This window comes from Hibiscus syriacus, unplaced genomic scaffold (genome assembly GCF_006381635.1).
Source record: "Hibiscus syriacus cultivar Baekdansim isolate YM2019G1 unplaced genomic scaffold, ASM638163v2 tig00110694_pilon, whole genome shotgun sequence".
Taxonomy (NCBI): domain Eukaryota; kingdom Viridiplantae; phylum Streptophyta; class Magnoliopsida; order Malvales; family Malvaceae; genus Hibiscus; species Hibiscus syriacus.
The window spans coordinates 2,350,563-2,360,882 of record NW_024062828.1 but is presented as its reverse complement, the minus strand read 5'-3'; positions in this window follow the sequence as shown (position 1 = coordinate 2,360,882).

The following is a 10,320-nucleotide window of genomic DNA, read 5'->3' as shown; positions in this document are numbered from 1 at the left end:
ACTTTTAGGTTTTACTTTTTTTATTAAATCTAGTCCCTACTTTTTCTCAGGTTCTATTTAATTATTTGGATAATAATTAAAATTTTAAAATTTAATTTAGAATTAATAATATAGCATTGTGTGAGCACCATTTTTAACCACCTAAAACCCAACAAAAAAAAACCCAAACCCTTTACATTTTATTCTACACCCAAAGCCCAAACAATTAAAACCCAACCAAACCCCTTACAAAATATAACCCAAACTCAAACCTTTTAAACCTAATCGAGCTCAACAAACCCAAAACTCGACCCGGGGCCCCGACCCGGGTCTAACTAACCCCAAAATCCTCCAATCGACGTGTGTCTTTCTCTGTCCCAACCCGAAAGGACCACCATGCCTCTGCACCAATTGCCGACAAAGCCATCAAGCACCAGCAACAAACACTCCAAGCCCCTGCAAAACAAGAAACAAGGAAACAAAATAACAATGATAGTTTTCAGAGGTAAATGGGTATTTAACCCAAGAAATTAATCTGTAAAAAGGATTCGAAAATCCTCCAAAAATATACTGTAATATTTTGTTCAAGTAATAACAACAACTACAAAGATTATTCATCCTTGTTTATTTTTTATTTTCATTATATTCGAATAGCTATCATACGCATACGCATACGCATATGCATACGCATACGCATACGCATACGCATACGCATACGCATACGCATACGCATACGCATACGCATACGCATACGCATACTCATTTTGGTTTTTTTGGTTAAGATCTAAGTAAAGCAATCTTTTTTTTTCTGAACAATATTAACATACATAGAATATTTTTATATTATTTTTATTTCGAACATAATCGACCAAACTTGCTAAACAACCTTTTTTTTACAGTAAAGAAAATACTAAAAATGAAAAGAAAGTAGATCGGGGCTTATCGGAGTCGAGGGTCGGAGTTTGGGGTAGTCTAAGCATTTTGAGTCAGTTTTGGTTAGTTTTAGGGGGTTTTCGGTATTTTTAGCTCTAAACTAGGCTTTAGGGGCTAGATCTAGGTTTGTGGTACTTTTGGGGTTATTTTAGGTTTTCCAGGCGCCGTGTGCGGCGGCTAGACGACGGTCGGATGGGCTCAAGGTAGTTGGGGGAATGAGAGAGGATTTGAAGATTTTTTTCTTTTTTTTTCTAAGTTTGGTTGAGAATGAGAAAAAAGAAACATTGTTGGTATTTATAGGTTAACTTTAGGGTATATTCACGTTTAGGCCCCTAAACATTTGCCGTGTTTTTGCAGTTTGGTCTATTCAGGGACCAAAACTACTATTTTACCTTTCTGTTATGCATGAGTTATTTTTTTGGTTATTCATGTTTTAGTCCCCCTTGTTTAGCCTTTTTTATATTCTGGTCCATTAGGGTTTAAATATGTAATTTTCTCTTTTACTTGCCTATTTTTATTTATTTTGGTGAAATTACTTTTTAGTCCCTGTAAGTTAACCGTGTTTTTGCATTTTAGTCATGTGTAGTTACTATTTATTTTTTTAAAAATATATGTGGATCGATTCTGTAATTTTCCCTTTTTATTTAACATATTACTTTTTAGGCTTAAATAAAATGAAAATTGCTCTTAGGCCCTTGTAGATTATGCGTGTTTTGTGTATTAATCACTAAATTTTTTAGTTTTATTTTGTTTCGAATTAGACTTTAAATTTTAATTTGTTATAATTTAGCTCATTTTTTATGTTTAATTTATCCCCTTTTAGTTTAGTAATTTAATATTTATGCAATTAGGTCCTTATATCTAGGTTTATTTTATTTTTATTTTATGTTGTTTTTTTCTTTTTTTTTCTTTTTTTAATTCAGTTTATTAAGTGTTTCATTATTTCATAGTTTAAATTCTTAGATTTAATTTTAAATTAGATTGACACTAGAATCGAACTTAGAATTTAGGATGACACTCTAGTTTAATTAGGGAGCAATTCGAGCCGAGTTTTCGCATAAGATGCTGGATTACTCGAATCGATTGCTCAACTCTTAAAATTTATTAATAATTAATATTTTCTAAAAAGCTTTAGGTTTAATAATTTAGATAAAAATTAGGTTTTAAATTAGTCCTCAACTTTAGAATGTAATACCCCAAATATCAGATCAGGGACTTTAGTGAAAAGTTTTAAAATTTGAGGATTTATTTAAGTAAATGATAAAAGATGATAAATGTTTTGGATTAGTGGTTTAGACTAAATTGTAGCAATGGAAGATTAAAAGGACATTTTGGTCATTTGGAATAAAATGAATTTAAAATTCATTGTTATTAAGGTATTAAAGTAAGAAAATAAGGGGAAAATGTAAGTTAGCTAAAAACCATCTCTTTTCTTCTTCTTTCCCGTGGACATCTTTCCTTCGTAGCCAAAGATTAAAATCAAGCTCCCGAGTCAAATAAAACAAAAGGCAAAGGCAAAGTACCTTAGTAGTTAACTTTGCGTTTTGGATACAATAGCGAGGCAAGCCAGGTGAGTGCATTTATTATGTACTTATATGTTACGGTAGTCATAGATGTATGATTGATTGATATATGTATGGTGATTACCAAATGGCATTGAGTGTGCAAAAAGTTAAGAAATTCATAATAAGTTTATGAATTTCCGTATGGGCACTTTGTGTGCAAAAAGTTAAGAAATTCATAATAAGTTTATGAATTTCCGCATGGGCACTTTGTGTGCAAAAAGTTAAGAAATTCATAATAAGTTTATGAATTTCCGTATGTGCACTTTGTGTGCAAAAACTAAGAAATCCATAATAAGTTTATAAATTTTCGTATGGGCACTTTGTGTGCAAAAAGTTAAGAAATTCATAATAAGTTTATGAATTTCCATATGGGCACTTTGTGTGCAAAAAGTTAAGAAATTCATAATAAGTTTATGAATTTCCGTATGTGCACTTTGTGTGCAAAAACTAAGAAATCCATAATAAGTTTATGAATTTTCGTATGGGCACTTTGTGTGCAAAAAGTTAAGAAATTCATAATAAGTTTATGAATTTCCATATGGGCACAAGTTTATGAATTTCCGTATGGGCACTTTGTGTGCAAAAGAAAAGAAAAGAAATTCATAATAAGTTTATGAATTTCCGTATGGACACTTTGTGTGCAAAAAGTTAAGAAATTCATAATAAGTATATGAATTTCTGTATTGGTAGCGGGTGTTCAAACCATGTAAATTAGAGAAATGTCAGGAAAAGACTATATTGGTACTACAGGTGTAAACTATAGAGAGTTTAATGAATTGAAAGAGTTAATTGATATTATGAATAATTATTAGAGTAGAAACTATTGTAAAATAAAAGACTAAATGCCTAACTGTGCATTTGGTAGAAATGTACCAAAAATGCAAGTTAGAAGAAATATTAAATGCCTTTAGGATAAAAGATTAAATGTATAACAATGCATTTTGGCAGAAAGGTGCCATTAATACAAGTTAGATGAAGATTAGTGCATAACTGGCATGAAAGGATGCCATAAATGAAATGTATAGCATTGCATAATTGACATGAAAGGATGCCATAAATGAAAATGTATAACAGTGTATAATCTACATGAAAGGATACCACAATTGAAAATGCATAGTGGTATATTAACGATTTATAAGGTGTCGCTCATGAAATTATATAAGATAAAGGACCATTTGGCACTTTGGTGCAATACATGTACATTACTTTCTCACTTAACGTACATAGGAAAATAAAGAATAATTGGGAAAATATACAGAAGGATAGGTATGCTGGGACTACTAAGAATAATTTTGATGATTGTATAAAAGAAAAATCTGGTTTAACTGAGAAGGATTTATCTGATCCTTATGGAATATGCGATTTAGTTCATCATTAAATAGTCATGAGATACTTATGTATAAATTGCATATTGTTTACAATATTATGTCTCACTAAGTATATACTTAACGTTTGTTGATTTCACACGTAGGTAATAACAAAGACTAGTTGGGCATTGGGAGCAGGAGCATCTATCATCAATCTAAGGTTGACTCTCATCAGTAACAATATGAAAATCATGTTATTTTGAAAAATTACTAGCATGTAATCAAAATTAAGAAAAACTGCTCTAGAATGTACTTAAAGTGTTAACTTTGGTAATAGTGTTCAACGACTTTTTTATTGTTGTATTAAAACGTTTTTGGTTTTAAATTTCAAAACAAAATTTTATGGGTTTTCATATGTGAAACTGTTTTAAAAGTGATGTGACATCTGTATCTCGTGTACGAAACTATATACGGGATATGGGTGCTACATTTACTAGTATCAGAGCTAAAGGTTTTGCCGATTCTCGATCGAAACCAAGTTTAATTGAATTGAGAAAAATGATTACATGCCATTAAGATTGTCAAAGTTACTGATATGGTGTCAATTAGAGTGTGATTGATGTCATTCCTTATTAACTTGAGTGTTATTATTATGTATGTTCTAATATATGTCGGAAACTAAGGACAAAAGTAAGAAAGTAGATGATTTTGAAAATAATGTCGGGATAAAAATCGACCCAAGAGAAGTTGAATCAGATGAGGATCTAGAAGAGATTTCTGAATCTAGAGATGATTCCGAGGTTTCTTCATGTAAGCTTAAATAATTGAGGAATATTTAAGTGAAGCAATAAATTGTTTAAATTATTTTTAATTGTAGTAAGAGAAAATAAGTAAGTAGTAAATGCATTGATTGCTAAAAGCTTATAGAAAGAGGAGTTATTAGGGGATCAATTGATTATAAGTTTGCTAAGAATAAATGTTAAGTTTTATGGACCTAATAGAGTTATTTGTAGAAGGTAATTTGTGAAAAATGTTTTTCTACCTATTTCATACTTTAATGAATTATTATTTAAAATTGAGATTAATTCTCGAGAACTTAGAAAATTGTCAAGTTCGTAATGATAGGAAAAAGAGTAAATTTCTTTACTAGTTTAATTTTAGCATTAATTGCTATGAAGTTATTGCTACAAAGTTGTCACGTTTTCTTATTAAATGATTTGGATAATTAGACTTTTATAGTTGAGAGAGAAAATGTTTCAATTGCTCGAGAATATTTTAAATGGATATGAAAAAGTTACACGGATTTCCTCAAGAATGAAATGAAAGATTTTAAAATAAAAAATATTATATTCAACTTAATCTCGAGTGAGATGATAAGGTAAACCCTAGCGGGTCATGTACAAGTGTGAGTTGGACAGTTAGTAAACATTTAATAAAGATCCACGGGGCTATGTTCCCGATGGATCTGATGGAATTGTGTTGAGTTAATCGATCTACGGAATCGGCCAAGAGGGGGGTGAATTGGCAATTAAAAATTTCGTGGAAGCTTTTGTAGAAAATTTAAAGTAATTGCACAGCGATTTACAGTGGTTCGACTTTCTCAAACAAAGTCTACGTCCACTACCTTAGCTATCCACACTAAGGATTTTCCAACAAATTCACTAATTTGTTCTTTCTTTTGAGGCCAAAGAGATAACCTTACAAAATCCCTCAAGAGTATACCCCAACTCTTGAGAACACTCTTTTTCCCAAAGAGAAGATTACAAATTTGCAAACTTACAAGAAAACCTCACAAGGTAAGATGTTTGCACAATTCTAGAACAAAGAAAAGAACACTCAAGGATAAATACAATTGAGTACAAAAGTGTTCTTGAAAGCAAATGAATATTGGATGAAAAATAGGCTTGAAATACTCAAACTTGAGGTTTGATGCTTTCTCTTTGATTCTCTCTTGATTCTAGTTGATTGATGTTTCTTGTTGTTGATCAATGACTTCTAAGCTTGCTTAAATACACCTTGGATCACTTCTGAACGTTGGGGATGATTAGAGAAGATATTATAGCCGTTTTAGTGTGAAAACATTTAATAAAACAGCTTGGAGCATGGGGGGAATCAGTTCCCCCTTGAAGGGAATCGGTTCCTAAGTGTAAAATTCAAATATTTCGATCGTTGTACAAGGGGGGAATCGGTACCCCCTTGGGGGGGATCGGTTCCCTCCGAGCATACTGGAATTCTCAGAGCAAAACTGTTTAGGGGGGAATCGGTTCCTCCTATGGGGGGAATCGGTTCCCTCCGAGCATTTTGGAAATCTCGGGGCCAAAACCATTTAGGGAGGAATCGGTTCCTCCTATGGGGGGGAATCGGTTCCCTCTGAGCAATCTGTAATTTTTGGCTTTGAATTGGTTCGAAATACTTTGTAAAATTATTTTGAAATTGTTTTATGATTAAAACTTAATTTTACACTTAAGTAAGGATTAAAAATGATTTTTGAAATATTTGGAGTAATGTTTTGATATTCGAATAGTTATATCGAATATACTTAGAAAATCATTTGGAAAATCTTAAAATCCATTTAACTTAATTTGTTATATCGAAATATCAAAATGTTTCAACAATCTCCCCCTTTTTGATATAACAAAACATTTTAGTAATTATAAGATTTTTGAAATCAAGTTTTGAAATTACTCCCCCCTTACTTTAACACTTCTTCAATTTATTATGTAAAACATTTAACACCTATTCTTCTCCCCCTTTTTGTTAAATCAAAAAGACATTGTAAAACAAGGTTTTGAAATCATTTAGCCAATTGATTTATTAATTATAAGCTTAAGCTGCTAAGATCACAATCAAAAGAGAGGTTAGCCATTAGTTTCATAAATCAATATTCATAAATAATGTGATATGGCAAAATTGGTCATATTGCTAATGATGATGCAAAAATGAATAAAACATATAAGTTCACACTATTCATAAATCCAAAATCCAACAATCCACAAAATCAAACAATCTAAAATATCCAAAATGTTGAAACAATATTTTTTTTTGTTCAAAGTCTTAAAACTAAACACATAATCAAACATCCGGATCTGTAGGAGGAAAACAGGCTCGCATAGCGGCCATCTCATGTGTGAGTTCATTGATACGAGCGTTGGTTGATTCATTGTTTGCACGCATCTCCCGAAGAATCTCTAATTGTTGAGCTCCCATTGTGGATAAATGAGACTCTATAGAGGTAAAACGCGAGTCCATAGTTGCATATCGAAAATCAAATGTCTCCATAAAGGATTGAAAATATGGAGGCATTTTAGTCGACTGTTGTGCGTGCTCCTCGGGTTGTTCAGGCTCATCTTCAGCTTCATCGATATCCCTCATTAATTGTTCAAACTCGGGATCTTCGTCAGCTTCGGGTGGAGCTTGTGAAGAACTAGCTCCCGGAGTATTTGCAGAAGATCGAACCCATGCACCGGTTTCCTTATTTTTGACCCATCCCGCTCTTGTTAAAGAAAGAAGATTGATTTGTTTCTTAAGAGGAAATGAGGCATCTAGATCAACTTGGAGTTCGGCTTTAGAAAAGAGATTACTAAGGATACAACCGTAAACTAGTGAAGAACAAAGTTTCTTATTTGGCACTAGGTTAACGGTTTCAACAATCTCAGCAAAGATAATCTCGGAGAGGTTTATTTTTATATTGTGTTCAAAACAGTGCAACCACCAAAGATCTAAAGCTCTAAGAGTTTAATATCGACCCCCGGATGGTCGAAACCACCAAGTGATTATGAGATGAAGAAAACGCTCATGGAGATCTAGAACACTTGCACTATCATTTCGTTTATAGCGAGAACCTAAAACTTGTTTTTCGTTTGATAAACCTTCATTATCCAAGCCCAAGGCATTGGCTATGTAAGCCGGATCAATATGGAAATATTGACCTAGGAGGTAAGAGCGTACTCCTATGGTTTTGGTTTTGTCACGATTTTTGATACAAACGGCATTACAATAGAAGATACGAACAAGTTGATGATAGACAATTGGTTCAAGTTCGAAAAGTTTATCAAATTTCCAATCATGCAAGATAGGGAGATATTTGAAGTTAATATCAAGCATAGCTTGAAGAGATGGGATACGTTCTTCCCTAATCTTATACGAGTCAAAATATTGGTAAAACCAAAAACGATAATCTTTAGGACCCGGTTGATTGAAACAAGAATTTTGGATAGTCAAGTTGGGATCACGGTTTGGAATAGGATTTTGAGGGATAGGAGGAGGATTTGGAGGTGGATTTTGTTGACGACTAGAATGACTAGATGACGACCTAGGACGTTTAGGATTTGACATGGTGAAGGAAATCGGAATAGATAGAATAACCTGCAATTTTAAAACAAATGTATGCAATTCAATTAATCCCAAAACTCAATTGAGTCCTCAATATTTCAAGGTTCTCTAAATCAATCCTAATGGGCAAAGTTTTTGAGAAACTTTTGAAAAATATGGTTTTGAGAAACAATATATGATAGTTTTCATAATAACAACATAATTTAATCAAAACACAATAATTTGAAAAACATTTTTTTTATTAATTTCGAAAATTTAAAAGTTTTTGAAAATTCTTGTGTTTTTGATGAAATTAGTTGTAACATCTAGTTTCTATTCACTAAACAATCAATGCCCGATCACTATTTCAACCTAGAACTAATTAAAACTAATCCTATGTTCAAAAACAATGAAATAGAGAGTTTAGAAAAATTACCTTGAAAGATGAAGATTGAGGGGATTTAGATGTTGTTTGCACGATTTTAATGATTCCAACAGGTTTAGAAGATGATATTTGATTCGAATTCTGATTAATATCGTTGATTTGAGGCAAGAAAGGAGATTTGAGAGGAGTTGAGAGGGAACGGCGGAAGAGAGGGTTTTGAAAATTTTGGGGTTTTGGGTGTTCTGCCCGATTTTAACAGAACCCTAGGGGGGTATCGATTCCCCTGTGGGGGGAATCGGTTCCCCTTCAAAGGGGGAATCGGTTCCCTCAGTGGGGGATCGATTCCCTCTGCACCAAAATGCTAAAATCCGATTTTTAAGCACAAAATGCTAAATTAATATTTTCTTGTGGTATTGGCAACTCATATATCAAAAATTAATTATGTTCAAACAATTAAATTAATCTTTAATCGATTTTTGAACATTAATTTTCACTAAGAATCACAAACTCCCCCTAACTAATAGCAAGAATGCAATCAAATATTATTATTATAAGCATTTTTCAAGATTTATTAAAAGTGCTAAAATTATTTTAAACACTAAGTGAAGATAGGTTGGTCAAACCTAATTCTCTCCTAAGTGTCCAAAATCTTTCCTTGTCTAAGGGTTTTGTAAAGATATCCGCTAATTGGTGCAAAGTATCAACAAATTCTAGAACTACATCTTCCTTAGTGACATGGTCTCTAATGAAGTGATGTCTTATTTCAATGTGCTTAGTTCTAGAGTGTTGGATGGGATTTTTAGTGAGACAAATAGCACTAGTATTGTCACACTTGATAGGAATGGTACCTACTTCAATTCCATAATCAAAAAGTTGTTGTTTCATCCATAAAACTTGTGCACAGCAACTACCGGCTGAAATGTATTCCGCTTCAGTGGTAGATAATGCAACACAATTTTGTTTCTTTGAAAACCAAGAAATCAACATATTTCCAAGGAATTGACAAGTACCGGAGGTGCTTTTCCTATCTAATTTGCATCCTCCATAATCTGCATCAGAAAAGGCATGCAAGCTAAAGCTAGAGTCTCTAGGATACCAAAGTCCTAAACTAGGAGTGTCCTTAAGGTATCTAAAGATTCTCTTAACAGCTAGTAAATGTGATTTCTTAGGACATGATTGAAATCTAGCACATAAGCAAACACTAAACATAATGTCCGGTCTACTTGCAGTTAGATAAAGTAAAGAGCCAATCATTGACCTATATAATTTAACATCTACACATTTACCTCCTTCATCTAAGTCAAGCTTTGTTGAAGAGCTCATTGGAGTGTTAAGAGGTTTCCCATTTTCCAGTCCAAACTTCTTGAGCATATCTTTGACGTACTTAGCTTGATTAATGAAGCTGCCATCTTTTCTTTGCTTGATTTGGAGTCCCAAGAAAAATGAGAGCTCCCCCATCATGCTCATCTCAAACTCACTTTGCATTAGCTTAGAAAATTCTTGGCAAAGAACATCATTAGTAGAACCAAATATTATATCATCAACATAAATTTGAACTACTAATAAATCTTTACCTTTTCTCTTTAAAAACAATGTAGTGTCAACCTTTCCTTTTAAAAAATCTTTTTCAATTAAAAAATTTGACAATCTTTCATACCAAGCTCTAGGAGCTTGTTTTAAACCATAAAGAGCTTTTGTCAATTTTAAAACATGATCCGGAAAATTTGAATCTTCAAAACCTGGAGGTTGTTCCACGTACACTTCTTCTTTTATAAAACCATTTAAAAATGCACTTTTAACATCCATTTGATATAATTTAAATTCATTGAAACATGCAAAT